We start from the raw sequence: 21,961 nt of genomic DNA, 5'->3' as shown, positions 1-21,961 counted from the left end.
CACAGCCTATCATGAAGAGGCATTTGTTAGAAGAAATCAGAGGCAATTGTTTTTTTTTTTTTTTTTTTTTTTGAGACGGAGTCTCGCTCTGTCGCCCAGGCTGGATTGCAGTGGCCCGATCTCGGCTCACTGCAAGCTCCGCCTCCCGGGTTCACGCCATTCTCCTGCCTCAGCCTCTGGAGTAGCTGGGACTACAGGCGCCCGCCACCACGCCCAGCTAGTTTTTTGTATCTTTTAGTAGAGACGGGGTTTCATCGTGTTAGCCAGGATGGTCTCGATCGCCTGACCTCGTGATCCGCCCGTCTCGGCCTCCCAAAGTGCTGGGATTACAGGCTTGAGCCACCGCGCCCGGCCGGCAATTGTTGTTTAAAATCATGGCAACCTGAACAGGTGGGTAACGGGGCAAATAACAGGCAACCGAAAAACTTCAAGAGAAAAGCTGGGGAATGAGATATCAATAGGGACTTGAAAAAGCGCCCACGTATTCTTGGTAATCTAGGAAGTCACTCAGTGCACAGAGCTATAACCATTCCCAGGGAGAGCTGCATGCTCAGGAGAGACCTGAGAAGGACCTAACCTCTCACCTCCAACTGACCTTCAAGCTCTGCACAAGCAGGAAATGAAGGCTGAGACAAAGTTATAAACGGCCTAGCTAAGTGTTGAAGGAATGCTCCAATACAAAAAGCCCCTCAGCAAAAATTGGGAGTTACTGTTTCCAGGCATTTAAGGAAATTTCTATCCAACCATGAGCTGACCACTAAGCTAACCAATCAGATTCTAGTGGCCATATATAACAAAGAATACAGACTTTATAAAGTTTAGAAAACTCAATAAACAAATGAACAACAAGCAGTAACAACAACAAAACATGGAAACGGATGAGAATATGATTTCCACAACTGCTACATTATATTATTTAAAACGTCATGGGCCTAGCATGATGGCTCATCCCTGTAATCCCAGCATTTTGGACGGCTGAGGCAGGAAGTTCAAGACTCGAGCCCAGAAGTTCAAGACCAGCCTGGGCAACATACTGAGACTCTGTCTCTACAAAAAAAATAAAAAGAAAGAAAATTGACCAGGCATGCTGGCATGCACCCATGGTCTCAGCCACCAGGAGGCTGAGATGGGAAGAGCAGTTTAACCTGAGAGGTTGAGGCTGCAGTGAGCTACGATTACACCACTGCACTCCAGCCTGGGCAACAGAGCAAGACTCTGTCTCAAAATAATAAATAAATAAATAAATAAATAAATAAATAAATAAATAAAATGTCCAGTTTTCAACAAACATTTATGAGACGTGCAAAGAAACGAGAAAGTGTGGTCCATACTTATTTTCAGAAACTATGCAAGGAAAACAAGAGTAGAGTGAAATATTTAATCTATTGAAATAAAAACCCCACCAACCTAGAATTCCAAACTCAATGAAATTACTCTTCAAAAGTGAATGAGAAATAAAGACTTTCTTGAGCAAACAAAAATTGAGAGAATTTGTTGCCAGCAGATTTACTTCCAAGAAATGTTAAAAGGAATTCTTCAGAAAGATGGAAAGGCCAGGTGCAGTGGCTCATGCCTGTAATCTCAGTGCTTTGAGAGGCTGAGGCAGGAGAATTGCTTGAGGTCAGGAAATCAAGACCACCCCGGACAACACAGCAAGACCCTGTCTCTACCAAAAAAAAAAAAAAAATATATATATATATATATACACATACATATATATATGCCAGGCATGGTGGCATGCACCTGTAGTCCTAGCTACTTGGGAGGCTCACATGGTAGAATCACTGATCCCAGGCATTTGAGGTTACAGTGAGCTATTATCATGCCACTGTACTCTAGCCTGGGTGACAGACTGAGACCCTGTCTCTAAATAAATTTTTTAAAAAAGAAAGAAATAAAAGAAAATGAAAGAAAGATACATGTCAGAAACTCAGATCTATATTAAAAAAAGGAAGAGCATTTGAGAAAGAGCAAGTGAAGGAAAAATAAACATATATGCACCTAACAAGAGCCCCAATATACGTGCAGCAAAAACTAACTAAATTGGAAAATAGATACTTCAATAATTATAGTTAGAAACCTCAATATCCACATTTAATAATGGGTAGAATAACTAGACAGAAGATCAACAAAGACATAGAAGATCTGAATACCACCACAAACCAACTAGACCTCACAGACAACTAAAGAACACATCCAACCAACAAGAGTAGAATATCATTCTTCTCAGCACACATGGATCATTCTCCAGTATAAACCACATGTTAGAGCATAAAACAAGCCTCAATACATTTAAAAGGATTGAAATTATCAGAGTATAATCTCCAACTATACAGAATGAAAATAGAAATTGAATAATTCACAAATATGTGGAAATTAAATGACACACTCCTAAATAACCAATGAGTCAAAAAAGATCAAAAGAGAAATTAGCAAATACTTTTAGATGGATGAAAATGAAGGCAAAACATATAAAAACTTATAGGATGCAGCTAAAACAGTGCTTAGATGAAAATTTATAGATGCTAATGCCTATATTTTAAAAAGAAGAAAATCTCAAATTACTAACCTAAGTTTATTCCTTAAGAAACTAGAAAAACAAGAGTAAACTAAAGCCAAAGTTAGTAGAAATGAAGAAAACAATAAAGATTAGAGCAGAAGTAAATGAAATCAAGAATAGAAAACCAGACAAAACTAACCAAAGTTAGTTACTTTCAAAGATTATCAAAATTTACAAATTTTTAGCTAGACTGGCCAAGAACAATGAGAAAACACTCAAATTATTAAAATCAGTGATGAAAGGAGACATTACTATTAACCGTACAGAAATAAAAATGATTATAACGGAATACTATACACAATTGTATGCTAACAAATTAGGTAACCTAGATACAATGGAAATATTCTTAGGAAGACACAAGATACTAAAACTGACTAAAGAAAAAACAGAAATCTAGATAGAATTATGACAAAAAGATTGAATTAATAACCAAAAAACTTCCTGCAAAAGAAATCCAGAACCAGGACCAGATGAGTTCACCAGCAAATTCTACCAAACATTTAAAGAAAAATTCAAGGCTGGGCATGGTGGCTCACACCGGTCATCCCAGCACTTTCAGAGGCCAAGGTGGGTGGATCACCTGACGTCAAGAGTTCGAGACCAGCCTAGCCAACATGGCAAAACCCCATTTCTACTAAAAATACAAAAATTAGCCAGGCATGGTGGCACATGCTTGTAATCCCAGCTACTCGGGAGGCTGAGGCAGAAGAATCGCTTGAACCTGGGAGGTGGATATTAAAGAGTGCTGAGATCTCACCACTGCACTCCAGTCTGGGTGAGAGAGTAGGACTCCATCTCAAAAAAAAAAAAAAAAAAAAGAAAGAAAGAAAGAAAAGGAAAATAACAATTCAACGAATGCTTCACAAATTCTTATGAAAAATAGAAGAAGAAACATTTCTCAACACACCCTATGAAGCCAGTATTACCCTGATACCAAAACCAGAAAAGACATTAGAAAAAAAGAAAGTAGCCGGGCATGGTGGCTCACACCTGTAATCTCAGCACTCTGGGAGGCCGAGACGGGCAGATCATAAGGTCAGGAGATCGAGACCATCCTGGCTAACATGGTGAAACCCCGTCCCTACCAAAAATACAAAAAAATTAGCCAGGCGCAGTGGCGGGTGCCTGTAGTCCCAGCTACTCGGGAGGCTGAGGCAGGAGAATGGCATAAACCCAGGAGGCGGAGCTTGCAGTGAGCGCAGATTGCGCCACTGCATTCCAGCCTGGGCCACAGAGTGAGCTTCCATCAAAAAAAAAAAAAAAAAAAAAGCTAAAAACCAATATTCCTTATGAGTATAGGGAAAATTCTCAAAAATAGGCTAGCAAACTGAATCCAGCAACATAGTTTTAAAAATCAGACAGCATGGTCAAGTGAAATTTATGCTAGGAATGCAAGGGAGGTTGACCAAACAAAAATCAATTAATGTAATAGACCATATTATTAATCAAGAAAAAAAACATGATAATCTCACTAAGTGCAGAAAAAGTATTTCATAAAATCCTACATCCTTTAATGATTAAAAAAATAAACACTCAACAAATTAGGAATGGAAGGGAACTTCCTTGACTTAATAAAGGGCATCCAAAAAACACTCACAGGTAATGTCATATTTAATGGTGAATGACCAAAAGCTTTCACCATAAGATCAAAAAGAAGACAAGAATGTCTGTTCTCACTACTCCTATTAAACATTATACTGAAAGTTCTAGCCAGAGCAGTTAGGCAAGAAAAACAAATAAAAGGTATCCATATTGGAGACTAAGATGTAAACCTACCTCTATTTGCAAATGACATTGTTGTATATATAGAATACAGGCAGACAGACAGATACACACACATGCGCACACACACACACACCATTAGAACTAATAAACAAGTTCAATAAGGTTGTAGGATACAAGAGCAATATACGAAACTCAGTTAAATCTCTATATACCTACAATGAACAATCTGAAAATACAATTAAGGAAACAATTCTATTTACAATATCATCAAAAGGATAAAATATTTAGAAATAAATTAAACAAAAAGTACAATATTTGTGCACTAAAAACTACACAATATTGTTGAATGAAGTAGACCTGAATAAATGGAAAGATATCCCACATTCATGGATAATAAGATGGCAGTACTCTCCAAACTGATCTATAGTTTCAACCCAATGTTTACCAAAATTCCAACTGCCTTTCTTGAAGAAATTGACAAGTTGATATTGAAATTCATATACAAATGCAAGGGACCCAGAATAGCCACAACAATCATGAAAAATAAAAATAAAGTTGGAGGATTTACACTTCCTGATTTCAAAACTTAATAGAAAGCAACAATAATGAAGACAGTGTGGTTCTGGTATAAGTATGCATATACAGATCAATGGAATAGAATTAAGAGACCAGAAATAAACTTTTACATTTTCATTAATTGATACTTGTCAAGAGTGCCAAGACCATCCAATGGAAAAAAAAAAAAGTAGTCTTTTCAACAAATGGCACAAAAAAGTGAAGTTGGGCCCCTACCTCACACCATACACAAAAATTAACTCAAAATAGATCAAAGCCCTAAATGTAAGAACTAAAACTACAGAATTCCTAGAAGAAAGCACAGGTATAAATCTTTGTGACTTTGGATTAGACAATGACATGTTAGATACAATACCAAAAACACAGGCAACTAAAGAAGAAATAGATTAATTGGACTTCATCAAACTTTAAAACTTTTGTGCTTCAAAGGATACTGTCAAGAAAGAAATAAGACACCCCACAGAATGGAATAAATTATTTGCCAATCATATATCTTATAAGGATTTAGTATGCAGAATATATTAAGAACACTTACAGCTCAATAATAAGGGACAAATAACCCAATAGAAAAATGGGCAAGGGATTTGAATAGACATTTCTTCAAAGAAAATATACAAATGACCAGTAAGTACATGGAAAGCTACTCAACATCACCAGTTATAGAGAAATGCAGATCAAAACCACAATGAGATACCACTTTACATTCATTAGCAAGGCTATAATAAAAGAAACAAAGAATAACAAGTATTGGCAAGATTGCAGAGATATTGGAATTCTCATATTACTGGTGGGAATGTAAAATGGTACAGATGCTTTGGAAAAGAGTTTGAGAATTTCTCAAAAAGTTAAACATAGAGTTGCCATATGGCCAAGCAATTTCACTTCCAGGTATATACCCAAAGGAACTGAAAACACATGTCCACCAAAAAAAGTTGTACTTACATATTCATAGCAGCATAATTCACAATAGACAAGAAGTGGAAACAACCCAAACTTCCATCAATGGGTGAGTGGATAAACAAAAAGTGGTAGATCTGTTCAGTGAACTATTATTCAGCCATAAAAAGGAATGAAGTCTGGATTCATGCAGTAACATGGATCAACCTTGAAAACATTATGATAAGGCAAACCCCCAAAACCACATACTATATCATTCCATTTATATAAAATGTCCATAATAGGCAAATCTAGAGACAGAAAGTAGGTTAGTGGGCAGCGGGGAAGGGGAAGCAGGGGCAAAAAAAAAAAAAAAAAAAAAAAAGAAAGAAAGTAGATTGGTGGTTGCCAGGAGCTGGAAGAAGGGAGGAATGGGACTGCTGATGGATACAGAATTTCTTTTAGAGGTGACAAAATGTTCTGGGATTAGATAGTGGTGATAGTTGCACAACTTAGTAAATATACTAAAAGAACACCGAATTATATACTTTAAAAGGAAGCAAATTTTATGGTATATGAATTATATCACAATTAGAAAAAAGGAGGAAGAGAAAGAGAAGGTGGAGGAGGAAGGGGAAGACAGAGATGCAGCAGCAGAGCACTGGGTGAGCCAAGGGAGACGTTGCTCCCATGGGCACCTTTGGCAAAGGTGGTTCCCTTTCAATAATTTCTAAGGCAATATGGTTACTTGACAGTTATTTAGATTACGACTCAAAGACCTTAGAGGAAGCAGGGCAAAAGCAAGACATCCAGATGTATCCCAGTGAGAGTCACAGCCATGTCCTACTTACCATCAGCCAGGCCCAAGTCCCCACTGTCAGAGCTAACTTGGCTGTGCTCCTACTGCAGCAGGCCTAATGCTCAGCAGTCACCACACTGTTACATGCCTTCGTGATTTTTAACTCATAGATACTGCCAATCTGTGGCAATGAGGAGTTTGGCTTATTAGTGTTTCAGAAAATAAGGGGAAGTTTAGTCTGATTCATTCCTTTTTGGCTACTCTCAACATAAGAATGAATTAAGAAGGCCAAGTTCCAGTTCTACAAGGAAGTTTACAGCATAATTGTCTGAGGCTCCTAAGTTGGCTAACCTTCACACACACACACACACACACAGAGTTTTCCTACCAGGTTCCATGTATTAAATGCAAGCGCAAAGTTATTTAATATTCAAAAATAGATGGATGTGGATGGCACTATACGAGTATACAGAATCAGACTAGATGATGCTCTGAAGTCCTCAATTTGAAGAATCTCAAAGTTTATAGGGTTGAAGAAATGAAGAATAATTTTTTTTAATGTGCAAGAAATCCACATTGGCTAGTACTTTGCTTTCCCTTTCTGGGCAGGCACCCACTCTGCCTTGCACTGTATAGTCTAGAGACCTGTCTTATTTGCCACAGTCGGGTGGCAGGTCCTGTAGGTAAGTACCACCCCACGGCTTATACCATAGGAGCCCTAGAGCCTCAGCAATTCCATACACATCTTTCTTGGGCTGGATTAATTTAACTGAATTGAATCATTACAGAGGTAAACCTCCAGAATTACAGTGAAAAACATAGCTTGGTATGTGTTCACACAGTCAACACATATTTATTTAGTTCCTTTCTAGGAGTCCAGATATCAATGAACAAAATAGGTAAACTCTTGGACCTTGTGGATCTTATACTGTAGAAATGGAAGGCAGACAATAAACAAATTAATCATACAAGTGAATCAGGTCTATGGAGACCAGTGGAGCAGAGAAGAATAGAAGACATTAAGCAAAGATCTAAAGGAGACCAAGAGGGGAACCATGCAGTTAGGAGGACAAGGAAGCAACAAACGGCCAGATGAAGGACAGCCCTGCAGGCCAGTGTGAGGCTTGGCTCTTACTGTGATATCTGACATGTGAAGCCTTTAGGGGGTTAGTGCAGAGGAGATGATCTGGCCTCTGGGTTAAAGGAATACCTCTGGCCGTATGTCATGAATAGGCTTACAGGTGCAAGGGAGGAAATGAAGACAATTAAAAGTCTACGGCAATAATCCATGCAAGAGAAGACAGTGGCTCACACCATGAGGTTTTTGTAAAAGTATTGAGAAGTGATCAGATTCCAGCCATATTCTGAAGGAGGAGTCCATCATACTCTGGTAGATTTGATTCAGCATGCAAAAGAAAGGTTGGATGGAATGGCCATTACCTGAGATGGGAAAGACTGCAGGTAGAACAGGTTTACAGAAGATCAAGACTTCCATTTTAGACATTCAAGTTTAAGATGCCTGTTGGGTATCCAGGTAGATATACTGAATAGGTCACTGAATACGTGAGTTTGAGTTCAGGGGACAGATTGGGGCTGAAGATAAAAGTTTGAGAATCCCAGCACTTTGGGAGGCCAAGGTGGGCAGACAGCTTGAGCTCAGGAGTTCAAGACCAGCCTGGGCAATATGGCAAAACCCTGTCACTACAAAAATACAAAAATGAGCCAGGTGTGGTAGTGCACACCTATAGTCCCACCTACGCAGGAAGCTGAGGTGGGAGGGTCGCTTAAACACAGTAGGTGGAGGCTGCAGTGAGCCGAGATCATACCACAACACTTCAGCCTGGGTGATAGAAGTGAGACTCTGTCTCAAAAAAAAAAAAAAAAGTTTCGGAATTGCCAAAATATCATGTATATAAAGGCATGATATGAGATAATCCCATCAAGAAAGTAGGTATAAAAAAAGAAAATGTCAAAGGGCTGAGACTTGGGGTCCCCCAAAATTCACCGTTGAAGGAGATGAAGAAGAACCAGCAAAGGAGACTGAGAAAGACCAGAGGCCACCGTCCTAGAAACCATGAGAAGAATAAGTTCTAAGGAGGAGGGTTGATGGTGAGTGTCAAATGCCACAGCAATAAGGGCTTTGGTTTGAGTGAGCCCTATAGGCACCACCGAGGACCCTGATAGTAACAGTGTTGGGGGAATTTGTCTAAGTGAGTTCCTGAACAGTGAAGAGGAGAACGAGCGGCAGTAAATAGAGACAGCAGTTGGAAAGAACTCTGCTGTAACGGGGAGAAACAGTAGGGCTGAGAGACAGTGTGATGACGTCTCGGGAGACATTTCTTCAAGACAGGAGAATCAGCAGCGTGTTTGAACACTCATGACGGCAACCTAGTAGCAGGGCAAAGAGAAACGCAGCAGGAGAGAAAGAAGAGCTTTGCTAGTTCCCATGGTTGGCCAATGGAGATGGGATCTCATGGACAAGCAGCAGGATGAGCCCTCATGGTGACAAAAGAGAAGCTGGAGAACGTGGACTCGGGTGTGGTGATGGGAGCTTGTGGCAGCTCCCTTCTGATTCTGTTTTCTCCTTGAACTAGGAAGTCAGGTCATCAGCAGTGAGTGAGGCTGGGGAGAAGTATCTTAGGATTGAGAACACAGGACACAGAATGAAACACTGTCTAGAAGAGAAGGCAAGTCGGGGAGTGGAAGCAGTGAAGTGACAGCCAGGAAACTGTAAGAGCCATCTGAGGTTCATGGACACGAACCTGTGGTTGTGTGTTTTTCTCCAGCCATGCTCAGCAGCATGGGTAGGCACAAAATTGGGTTTAATTTGGACCAGGGTCTTGACAGGCAAGTGTGATACCACAAGTCAAGGGTGCGTGCAAGGGAAGTAGAGATGTGCACATTTTGGCCAGGAAGGAGCACCAAGAGTGACAGGAATTATCTGTGTAGCTGAAATAATAAAACGAGATTGAAGAAATTAAGAGACAAGAAACTCAGCCTGATGAGGAATTTTGAGAAGGCAAATACATTATCTAACTCAATTATTTATTGGGGACTCGCAGAGTCAAGAAATGTGCTTAATATTTATGAAACTTATAGTTATCATTTAACTCTTCCCACACCCAGTTATTCTTCTTCCCATATCATAGGTGAGGAAATCAATGTTCAGAGCAGGCCAGTGACTTGCCCTGGGCTACATGACTGCAGAGTCCCAAGACTAGAGACTAAGCCTCTCTCTTCTGGAACCAGGAGACGTGCTCTTCCTGGATATCAAGTTCACATGGTTGTCAATGACCAAAGCTTTCCTGTCTCTTTTTACAAAATTAATAACACGTTCCCTAAGAGCAGCCGAAAGTCAATGGCTGCCCAGGGTTGTGTGATGGGGACACTCAGTCTCGCGCATTACCCGGCTCTCTAAGCACGTGGGGAACATCCACTGTTACTGCATTCCTTGTTGCAGTGATTGCTGATGCACAGAACCGTTCTCTTTATTTTACCCATAAATTCACTTCCTAATAACAATAAGGCATGCCAGGGCTTTGGCCTCATGCCTTATTACACCACCTGAGGAGTAAGATAATCACCCGGAAATGCACTGCCTGTTGTGCATTTTATTACTTGAATACAAAGTGATTCAATTCAAGAAACACTTAGTTGAAGACAGCATGAAAAAAAAAAATAATCATATGAAAAGTAATTCCTCCTAATGCCACAGAGTACACTGCAGGGAATAATCCTCTTCCAGCGGGAGAATGGTCCGGGTGACCTGTCGGGTCTCCTCTAGTTCTAATTTCTACCAATTGCGGGATCATAAAAGCTAGTGAGACTTCAATTACAATATGAAGATTCCAAAGGGCCAAATCTGGATAGTTCTGAAAATGGAGCCTATTGTGTGTTCTACCTAAACATTCTTGGTATAAGCATTTTCTAAGCAACCACTCTCTTAACCATCCATTCTTCAGCAAACACTGTAGGCCACACATTGGCTAGGGTCTAGGAAGAGAAAGAGAAATACAACCCACCCTGACCCTCTAGTCACTCACCATTTAATTCAGAATGTTAAAGAAAATGGCAATATGTGGCAAAAAGGAAAGAACAAGGCATCCCCGCAGCATCTCCAACTAATACTACTGTAGCCTGGAGAAATTCAGCATTGCTCTGTGGGGTACCTGTCTGGCTAGAGTGGGTGAGAGTGTGAACTCTATCACTCTATCTCCAGGGTCAGATTAAAGACTTTTCCCAGCAGACACCATCCATCAGTTCATCTGAAGGGGAGAAAGAGCTATTCCATTTGTAGATTCCTCAAGCAGAAATAACATGATTTTGTATTGTTATTAATACCATTGTTTTTAAATGCATTTATTTTCCATTTTTAAAAATGCCTTTTCAAAGGGCCGTGAAAGCAAGCATGTAGCTTTAAAATAGTGGTTCTCAAAGTGTGGTGCCTGAACCAGCACTTTGAGATCTTTTTTCAGAAATGTACATTTCCAGGCTCCACCCAGACAAACTGACTCTCTGGGGGTGGGGCCCAGCCATCTGTATTTAATAAGCTTGAGATCAGTGCTTTAGAAGAACCTGAAGTTGATTGATAAGTATGAGTTTATAGTTTTTGCCTTTAAAGAGGTTAATATGTAAAGTTTCCTCCTTTATATCAAAATGAAGTTGAAAGCCAGCTGCAGACATTACGTTTAGGTGCTTCAACTAGCAATAAACGAGCATCTATTTTGCTGGGCACTGGGTGTTATCTCATTTAATCATCACCCATATGACAACCTTGTGAGTTAGACACTATTATCCATATTTTTAGAGGTGGAAAAATTAAACGCCAGAGAGAAAATGCCAAATTTACTCAGTGACAGTGAAGCCAAGACCCAAACTCCGCTGAATTTAATCCTTGGCTTTTTGTCCAATTGTGCCAGAATGTGTGTGTGTGTATGTATTTGCCTACATGCATGTGAGTGATTTGTGTGTATTCTTATGTAAACAGATAAGAGTAATGAAGTTTTCATATATTTGATATGGCAATAAGAAAATCCGTGTATCAATCCATAAGAACGGATAACTTGAGCTTGCAAAATGGTTTAACAATTCCACAACCTACTCAAGAGAATGTGTAGAAAATTAAAAGCAAGTCATCTACATACATTTCTAATCAAATATGAGGATTCCAGCGTTCGTGCCACCAACATTTGAAGACCAGTCCCGCCTCCCCCATTCCAGTCTCATACTGCCTTAATATCTTGGACAGACTCTACTGGCAACCCCTAGTCTATTGTTCTAAACATAGGAATTATAAGAATGCAAGTTGATTTACAAATATATTCCAAATGATAGGGTATCACAAAAAACAATTTAGCCAGTCATCTGAATTCAATTTAGCAGAAAAATCTGAGCTTATAAACTGACCTGCCTCCACAGCTAGGCAACACTATGGCCACACATTTGGGATGCAGCCTCCTTCCACCAAGTGGCTCCCCAGGCCCTGTACAGCCCCTTGCCCTGCCTGAACCTCATTGTCACAGACAGTCTACCCTCACACACTGTAACACCCACCCCTACAAACCTAGAAATCAAACGAAAAACGTAACAAATCGCGCAAAGTTAATATATTTTAATGGAGTAGGATATCACTGCTATAACTGGTAACTAGAAAATATGTAGAAACATCAAAACACATTTAGGACAATGTCAAGAGAACAAGTACAGTGGGGCATACACTATGAACACAATGATATAAAAATGTATTGTCACAAATGGACAGGGACTAGAATATATGACAAAAATTGCTACCTGGGGATGATGGAGACATTGATCTTTTTATGTTAAATGTTCTTTAATAAGCGTGTCATGGCATGTTCTAGACATCATGCCTACCAGTGCCCACTAGGCAGGACAGGAACTGGCTCCTGCCCACGTCTCCCCTGTCATGGCCCCGTGGGTCACTCGGCCCTGCTCCGCCCTGGCCGATTCCTCTGCCTTGAGACCTCCTGGAACGTCACCTTCTGGAGAGATTTCTCTGAACACCCAGCATCCTCCCTGCAGAGTCTCTCACACAGCCTCCACTTCCCCAGCACTGCACATACCCCAACTTGGCGTTATACTTTTAATTGGGAAATTAACTCCATGGTAGGCTCTACGAAATTAAAGGGTGTGTTTACACCACTCTACCCCCAGCCCCAGAGTACTCGGCACATAACTGCTGCTCCAAATTACTGACAAATAAATGGTTTCCACAGCCCTGCCATTCAGACAGCACTCGCCTCCCAACACACACTACACACTCACCACACATACACCACACATACACACACACACACACACCACCTTTATCATACACATGTACCACATACAACTCACCCCCCCCATAGAAACACATACATCACACACAACTCACCCCCCACAGAAACATACACGCCAAACACACACATACCACAGACCACTTACCCCCAACAGACACACATACCACACACACAGAATAGCACACATGCACACCACATGTCCTTCTACTCCTGTATTTTATTGAAGAGTCTCTCTTCTTCCCACCATTCAAGGTAAAAGTTTCCATGCCATCCATGATTCCTCAGTCAACCTCCTACTGAGAACTGGTGGCCAGGGTCAGCCAGGTTTCCTTAATGAGCACCCTCGACCCCATGACTGTTCAGTGTCTGTCTTCCCTGTCAGATCATTGATGCCGTGGCAGCCAGGGTCGGGTTTCATCGTGTACCCAACGCGTCATCCTCCAAAAACTGATGAATGTTACGTTGAACCAAATTAAGTAATTGTGTTTTGTATTAGTTCACACTAGCATGAATGTCTTGCTGCCCCAAATACAGAGCCTATAGAAAAAAGCTTATATTGTTTTGTTTGTAATACTCTTTATCATGGATATAAAAGTCTAATTTGAGGAGCTATCTCAGAAATTCACTATTACCTCATGAATATCGTCAGACCCACCACACCTGATGTGATGACAGACACAGATACGGCAACTGAGAAAAAACAAGTCATGTCAGAAACACTGACCACAAGTGTGCTGTCAAACATCTCAAAACGGTTTCACTCGAAGCCTTTTAAAGTGTAAGAGCTGGCAACAATTACGCTCTCTCCCCGCTCCTATAAGCAGACAAGGAGTGCTGAGCACATCCTATTTATATTCAAGCCAAGTCTAAGCAAGACCTCAGCTCCTGCAAAGTTGCAAGTTTCCCAGTTTCAGGGTTCAGGAACTAGAAGTCTTGCTGCTGCTGCCACCTATCGCAGGAAGTGTGAATCTAGGTTTAAGAAAAGCTGGATTGTCGAGTGGGCCCTGCTGTCCCACAGTGATATGGGTGGAATCATTCTCTGAACTCACTGCAGTTGTCTAGTATTTCCATTCATGCTGAGCACCAAATTAAGGTCATCCACTGTTAAAACGTATAAGCCAATGCTTGCTGATGTGATATATATGAGAATGCTTACAACATTTTGGCACAGGAGTCAGCACTTAGTAAATGCTTGTTGCCTGGATGACGGACACAAACCAGATAGAAGTGGCAATGGTAACACGATCAACTTTTAAAGCACCTTTCTCTTGAGACCTGAAGCCATGCACAATGACCTGAGTGTCTACTGTGCAAAAGCTACATCAGTGAGCACAGACACTCAGGGAGGAGGAGCACCTCACCCAGCCTTGGCACGCCTGGAGAGGGTGCCACTTTTGGGAGATGAGAGCCTGAAGCATGAGCCTATTCTTCAAGATAAAGTATTTCTGACTTTGGGAAATCTGAAAAGTAAGAGAGCAATGGGGTGAGCAAAGATTGGCTGATGATTTTCCTTTCTTATTGGGCCTATGGGCTACAGAATGGAGCTTTGGTTGCTTTCAACAATCCTATGATTTTGCAGCTACTGAGAACTGTGTAGAAATCTTAGGCAAGGCCGGGCGCAGTGGCCTCAAGCCTGTAATCCCACTTTGGGAGGCCGAGATGCATGGATCACAGGTCAGGAGATCGAGACCATCCTGGCTAACACGCTTGAAACCCTGGCTCTACTCAAAAACACAAAAACTAGCTAGGCTATGTGGCGTGGCGCTTGTAGTCCTAGCTACTTCTGGAGGGGCTGAGGCAGGAGAATGGCGTGAACCTGGGAGGTAAGGGAGCTTTTGATCCGCATTGACTGAGGCTCATGCACAGAGCCAGACTCCATTCCCAAAAAAAAAAAAAAGAAAAGAAAACCCAGGGCAAAATCACAATTTAACTCACACCAAAACTGCAGGACCCCGGGTGAGGGATCTATGACCACTGTACGAGCACCACCCCCTCCACGTCCCGCCAACCAACTACACACACACACACACACACACACATATACACATACTTCTATTGTGGTCCTTTCATCTTCCCTACAAATAACCAGTATAACTATTTCAAATGCTGATCTCTTTTGTGTTACTCTTTGCTTAGAATACCTACCACTTCCTAGTGTTTCTTAGGAACCAAGACTAAAGTCTTGGCAGGCCTTGTGGCTGCAGGCACGGGCCCCTCCCTGCTTCTATAAGTACTTTCTCCTCTGCTCTCTCGGCCTTTAAATCTACACTGTAGTCTCAGCGCCCATCCCCGCTACCTTTTCCTCCACCCGGCTGCAACCTTCTACTCTAGGACTCACCTATTCCTCAGCCTCTGACTACCGAGCAATCTCCTTGTCCTAATAACTGACAAGAGTTCCCACACCTGGAGTGACACTCAGGATCACCCGGAGGGCCTTGTTGTGGAAACATTGCTGGGCCCACCTTAGATTCCAGTCTCCAGTCCTGGGTCGTGGGTGAGATCTCACAACCCGCAACAAATCACACCCATCTCAAGCACCACTCACAACCCGCCAACCCTAATGGTGTGAATCACGAGGTCAGGAGTTTAAGACTAGCTTGGCCAAGATGGTGAACCCCATCTCACAAAATACAAAAAATTAGATATATGGTGGTAGAGTGGCCGAGTAATCCTAGCATTTAGAGGTTGAGGGTAGAGAACTGCTTGAACTCCCAGGAGGCAGAGGTTGCAGGACACAAGATTGTGCCACTGCACTCTAGCCTGGGCAACGAGTGAGACTCGGGAAGGAAGGAAGGAAGGGGAAGGAAGAAGGAGGGAAGGAGGGAAGGAGGGGCAGAGGGAAGGAGGGAAGGAGGGAAGGAGGGAAGGACAGCCAGCCAATGGCACAGCCGCAGCCAAAATGGTACGGTACGGTTGAAAGATACAGCCGGGCACGCAGGCCCATGGCCTAAGTAATCCCAGCACTTTAGGAGGCCGAGTAGGGCTGGATCATGAGGTCAGGACATCGAGACCATCCCACACACAGCAAAACCCCGTCCTACCAAATACAAAAAAATTAGGCTATGTGGTGGTACTCTGTAGTTCCAGAAGCATTTGTGGAAGCTGGAGGCAGGAGGAATGGTGGAAATCCCAGGAGGCAGAGCTTGCAGGAGCTGATTGTGCCACTGCACTCCATTTGGTGTGATAGAGTAATACTCTGCCTCTTAAAAAAGAAAAAAAAAAAAAACAGAGAGAGAATTTGCATTGCTGACCAGTTCCCAGGAGATATGGTGTTGCTGGTGGAGATTACTTTGAGAATTTAGGTCTAAATTTCAGTTCAAATGCTACTTCTTTCAGGGAGCCTTCCTTGACACCATGCATTCACCCGGGCTGGCTTCCTTACATGCTTTCTACAACAACCTCTGTTGTCCTTCTCTTGCAGCCTTAGTCCAATTTATAATGATGTAGCTATTGGGATGAGTCTTTGATTAAGGCTTGTCTCCCACTGTGACTTCCCTTTGGAGTTCCATAAATTCAGAGGCAAGTAATTGACATCTTCTACTACATCTCCAGACCTGAGGCTAAAGTGACCGTGTCTTAGGAGGTAATAAAAATGAACGATGAGGATTTGGTTTCCAGCTGCTGAAGGCTGACAACACAAGGATACAACATTTGCTCTTGCAGGGCTCTCTGCCTGAGTCCTTCTTTTTCGTAATCAGTGAGCGAGGATATCAGTTTTATGGAGAATACTCTCCCACCCATCTCCGCCTCCGCATCCCCTGAGGTCACCGTCCAGTTCATGTGCACCTAATTGAGATTACAGAAATGGCTCTCCTAGATCACTTCTAGGTTCCCCAGCTTCACTTGATTCATCCCTCCTGTTACCAGGGATTTACCTTTCAGCACTGCATACCTATGGTACCCTGCCTGAAAAATACACTAATGCAGCCGGGCGCGGTGGCTTTACACCTGAATCCTGCACTTTGGAGGCTGAGGCAGATGGGCCAAGTGAGGTCAGGAGATCGAGACCATCCCACAATACGGTGAAACCCTCACCCACCAGTAAAAAAATACAAAAAATTAGCCAGGTATGGTGACGGGCACCTGTAGTCCCAGCTACTCAGGAGGCTGAGGCAGGAGAATGGCATGAACCTGGGAGGCAGAGCTTGCAGTGAGCCGAGATTGCACCACCACACTCCAGCCTGGGCAACAGAGCAAGATTCCGTCTCAAAAAAAAAAAAAAAATACACAATGCAGCTGGGAGCAGTGGCTCACACCTGTAACCCCAGCACTTTGGGAGGCCAAGGCTGGAGGATCGATTGCTTCAGGCCCAAAGTTCAAGACTAGCATAGGCAACATAGTAAGACCGCATCTCTACAAAAAAAATAAAGTTTTTAATTACCCAGGGAGGGTGGTGTGCCTATAGTCCCGGCTGCTCAGGAGGCTGAGATGGGAGGATCACTTGAGTCCAGTAGTTCAAGGTTGCAGTGAGCTATGATCACACTGCTGCACTCCAGCCTGGGTAACAGAATGAGAACCTGTCTCCACACACACACACACACACACACACACACACACGTACAACGTCAAATTATACATGTGTTAAAATTTCATAGGACTAGTCACCAAGGAAAAAGATAGGCACACTGGTAAAAACTAGCAAAATGTGAGGAAAGTCTTTAGTTAGTATTGACTTTAATTAAATTGATGTTGAACCAGTGTCAATTTCCCAGTTTCAATAATTATACTACAGTTATTCTGTAAGATATTATCACTGGGAGATGCCGGAAGTACACAGGAACACAGTACTAATTTTATAACTTTTATGTGAATCTAAAATTATTTCAAAATAAAGTTTTTTAAAAACATGGATTAATCCGGTTCCAAAATGGCAGCATAGAAGCAAGCTGGCTTCACTCCCACCTGAAAACCAAAAGTAAATATACAGGGCCAACATTATCACCAGGAATATTCCAGAATTCTCATATGAAGATGAAACAGATCTTGGGGCCACAGCTCTGAGGGGACAGTAAGAGAATTCAACTTCCACATCCATAACACCCCTCCCCTCATTCTGCCTGGCACCAAGCCTGCAAAGAAATTTTCCCCCAATTCACTGTTTCTACACTGAGAAAAGTGAGGCTGAGGTGGACAACCAGCTTTTCCACCATCTTGGGTTCCCTGGCAGGAGACCTGTACCTGCCTTAATCCATCACAAGTGCCTGAAGGGAGAAACATCCCGGAGGACAGAAAGAGGTAAAGAGGGGGAGGTGGGACTACCATCTCCAGCTCTTGAAACTCTGCTCTATAACTCAACAAAAGGAGACACCAAATCAGAGTGGCTTTTCAGCAGGTACATGCTGGTCCTCTGGACACAAACCCTAGCCAGCCTTCCCACACTGCTGGGACATCCCCTTTAGGACACCCCCCGACCCATTCAGGAAGGGCAGCATTCCAAGCAGTTACTAGAGACAAGGTGAACCTGAGCTCAACGTTCTAACAACTACAGCAGAAAAGGAGACAGCAAGCTAGCAGTAAAGAACCTCTAAGAAAATATATCCAATGAAAACAAAACAAAACAAAAAAATCTAGAGAAAACTGGAATACACAACTATCCTTCAGTGCGAAAACACAGATGTACGTCCACAAAAAACAGCAGCAAACAGGGAATCATGATCTCTCCGAGCAATCAAAGCAAGGAACCGGTAACTGGTCCTAATGAAACAGTGGTATTTGAGCTATCTGTCCAAGAATTCAAAATAGCAATTTTAAGGAAACTCTGTGATTTCCAAGATAACACAGAAAATCGATTCAGAACTTTATCAGAGAAATTTAGCAGAGATTGAAATAATTTTTTTTTAAAAAAAGGGGAAATCTTGGAACTGAGAAATACATTTGCTGAACTGAAAAAATCATTAAAGGCTACCAACAGCAGAATGGATCAAGAAGAGGAAAGAATCAGTTAGCTTGAAGACAGGCTATTTGAAAATACACTCAGAGGAGAAAAATGAAAAAAAGAACAAGAAGCAATGAAGATCACCTATAAGATATAGAAATTTTCCTCAAAAGATGAAATTTTAAAAAATCATTGGTATTCAAGGGAATTGAGCAAGAGCAAGGGGTACAAAGCTTATTCAAAGAAATAATAACAGAAAACCTTCCAAAACTTGAGAAAGATATAAATATCCAGGTACAGGAAGATCAGAAAACAACAAACAGATTTGACCCAAATAAGACTATTCCAAGGCAAATAATAAACTGTCAAGTCAAGAACAAGAGAGAATCCTAAAAACAGCAAGAGGGAAAAAAGCAAGTAATATATAAAGGAGCGCCCATTCATCTTGCAACAGACTTCTTAACAGAAATCATACAGCCAGGAGGGAAGGGAACAAATTTTCAAAGTTCTAAAAGAAAACAAAAAAACTGTCATCCAAGAATATTATATCCAGCAAAGTTATCCTTCAACTATGGAGGAGAGATAAAGTATTTCCCAGACAAACAAAAGTTGAGAGAATTCACCATCACCAGACCTGTCTTACAAGAAATGCCAAAGGACTTCAATCTGAAAGAAAGAAAACACTAACATTCAGAAAAAACAAAACTAAAGATATAAAACATGCTGGTAAAATTAAGTACACAGACAAACTTGAGATACTCTAATACTGGAATTGTGGTGTGCAATCTACTCATAACTCTAGCATGAAGCTCAAAAGAGAAATTTCTTAAAAACAGTAATAGAGGCCGGGTGTGGTGGCTCACGCCTGTAATCCCAGCACTTTGGGAGGCCAAGGCAGATGGATCACGAGGTCAGGAGATCCATACCATCCTGGCTAACACAGTGAAACCCCGTGTCTACTAAAAGAATACAAAAAATTAGCAGGGCGTGGCGGCGGGTGCCTGTAGTCCCAGCTACTCAGTAGGCTGAGGCTGGAGAATGGCGTGAACCTGGGAGGCAGAGCTTGCAGTGAGCCGAGATCGCACCACTGTACTCCAGCCTGGGTGATAGAGCAAGACTCCATCTCAAAACAAAGAAACAAACAAACAAACAAAAAAACAGTAATAGCTACTGCAACCTGTTGAGATGGGTAATATAAATATGTAAATTGAGACAACTAAAAGTCAAAATGTGGGGCAGATAGAATTAGTGTAGAATTTTTTTTCATTTTTGGTTTGTTTATATTCTTTTTTGTAACCTCAGATGAGCTGTCATCTTTTTAAAATAATTTCTTATAGCTATAAGATGTTTCTGTAAGCCTCATGGTAACTATAATGCAGAAACCTAAAAAGCAATGAATTAAAACATACTACCAGAGAAAATCACTTAAGCACAAGGGAAGACAGTAAGAAAGGAAGGAAGGGAAGACTTATAAAACAAACAGAAAAAAGCAACAAAATGACAACAGTAAGTTCTTACTCATCAATAATAACACTCAATGTTAATTGACTCAGTTCTCCAATTAAAAGGCACAGAGTGTCTGAATAGATTAAGAAACAACACCCAACAATATGCTGCCTACAAGAAACCCACTTCACCTATAAAAACACACACAGACTGAAAGTGAAGTGATGGAAAGGATATTCCATGCAAATGAAAACCAAAATAAGAGCAGGAATAGCTTTGCTTGTATCAGATAAAATAGACTATAAATCAAAGATTATCAAGTAGTGTGAAGAAGAGGTGAGATGTCCCCTGAACTGACAAGAGGTCGTGTAGTGCTACATCCTGCACCCAGCACTGACATCCCACTGCCATCATCACCATACCCAAGAGAAAGGTTGAATAGGACATGAAAGAAGATAAAACCAGCTGGGTGGCTCACACCTGTAATCCCAGCACTTTGGAGGCCGAGGCGGGTGGATCACCTGAGGTCAGGAGTTCGAGACCAGCCTGGCCAACATGGCAAAACCCTATCTCTACTAAAAAGATGAAAAATTAGTTGGGCATGGTGGGGAGTGCCCATGATCCCAGTTACTTGGTGAGGCTAAAGCAGGAGAATCACTTGAACCCAGGAGGCAGAGGTTGCAGTGAGCCAAGGTCACGCACTGCACTCCAGCCTAGGCAACAGAGCAAGACTCTGTCTCAAAACAAACAAACAAACAAAAGATAAAACCAAGATGAAGGACAAATCACAGAGATCTGCAAGCTTGTCTGCTAAACCTGCTCCTCCAAAGCCAGAGCCCAAGCCTAAAAGGGCCCCTACAAAGAAGACAGAGAAGGTACCCAAAGGGAAAAAGGGTAAAGCTGATATTGGCAAGGAGGAGAATAACCTTGCACAACATGGAGATGCCAAAACAGACCAGGCACAGAAAGCTGAAGGTGTTGGAGATGCCAAGTGAAGTGTGTATATTTTTAATAACTGTGTACCTCTGATGACTGTACAGTTTGAAATACTATTTTAATCAAGTTTTATAAAAATGGAGAAGCTATATTGTTAGCACCAGAACACTTCATTGTTGCCTTTTGGGGAAGGAGCATATGTCACTAATAGAATGTCTTCAAAACTAGACTGATGTGGAAAAAACACCTTTCGCTTCCAGTTTTGAGAGACTTCCTCTTGGCTCCCACAAGGAGGGATTTCCTGGCTTTGACACACATAGCCACTTTAGCATGAAAGCCTTAAGGAGGGGAAAACAAATTCATTTTTATGTCCTCCTCTTTTCTCTTTCCACCTTTAGCATAGACTTAACTCCCTTAAACCGAGATACCTGTTGGGACCTGACCCTCAATAATTGGTTATCAGTGTGTTAGGCAATCTGGACTTTCCAGTGAGGCCACTGAGATGGTGCCCCTCAAAAGAGCAGCGGTTCTCTTTCTAGATTGTGGATCTTTAGATAAATTCTCCCATTTTCATTTCACTTCCTGAAAGTCATGGTTGGCTCATGAAAAGTTCTTCAACCCTCACTCTAAACTTTCCCTGTACAGAGCATCAAATGAAGACTTCATAGGGTTTGATAATGGCTTTCTGATTTTTGGTAGTCCATTGAAGAAGGGAGTTTGAAAGTTGTTAAATACTGTTAACGATTGTCTGCCCATGTCCTGCTTAAATACCATGATCGGTTATGGAAAGTATCTTTAATAAAGCTGGGTAAAATCAAAACCTATCAAAAAACAAAAAGAAGGTCACTATACAAAGGGATCAATTCAGC

At 41.6% G+C, this 21,961-nt stretch overlaps 1 protein-coding gene across 7 annotated transcripts in view; it reads right to left on the bottom strand.

Moving 5' to 3' along the window:
• EFCAB6 (EF-hand calcium binding domain 6) overlaps nt 1-21,961 on the bottom strand; it is a 306,691-nt gene that overhangs the window by 275,330 nt on the left and 9,400 nt on the right. The gene's annotated exons all lie outside the window — the stretch shown is intronic.

The sequence above is a fragment of the Papio anubis genome, chromosome 16 (assembly GCF_008728515.1).
Source record: "Papio anubis isolate 15944 chromosome 16, Panubis1.0, whole genome shotgun sequence".
NCBI classification, from domain to species: domain Eukaryota; kingdom Metazoa; phylum Chordata; class Mammalia; order Primates; family Cercopithecidae; genus Papio; species Papio anubis.
This window is presented reverse-complemented; position numbering and strand designations above follow the sequence as displayed.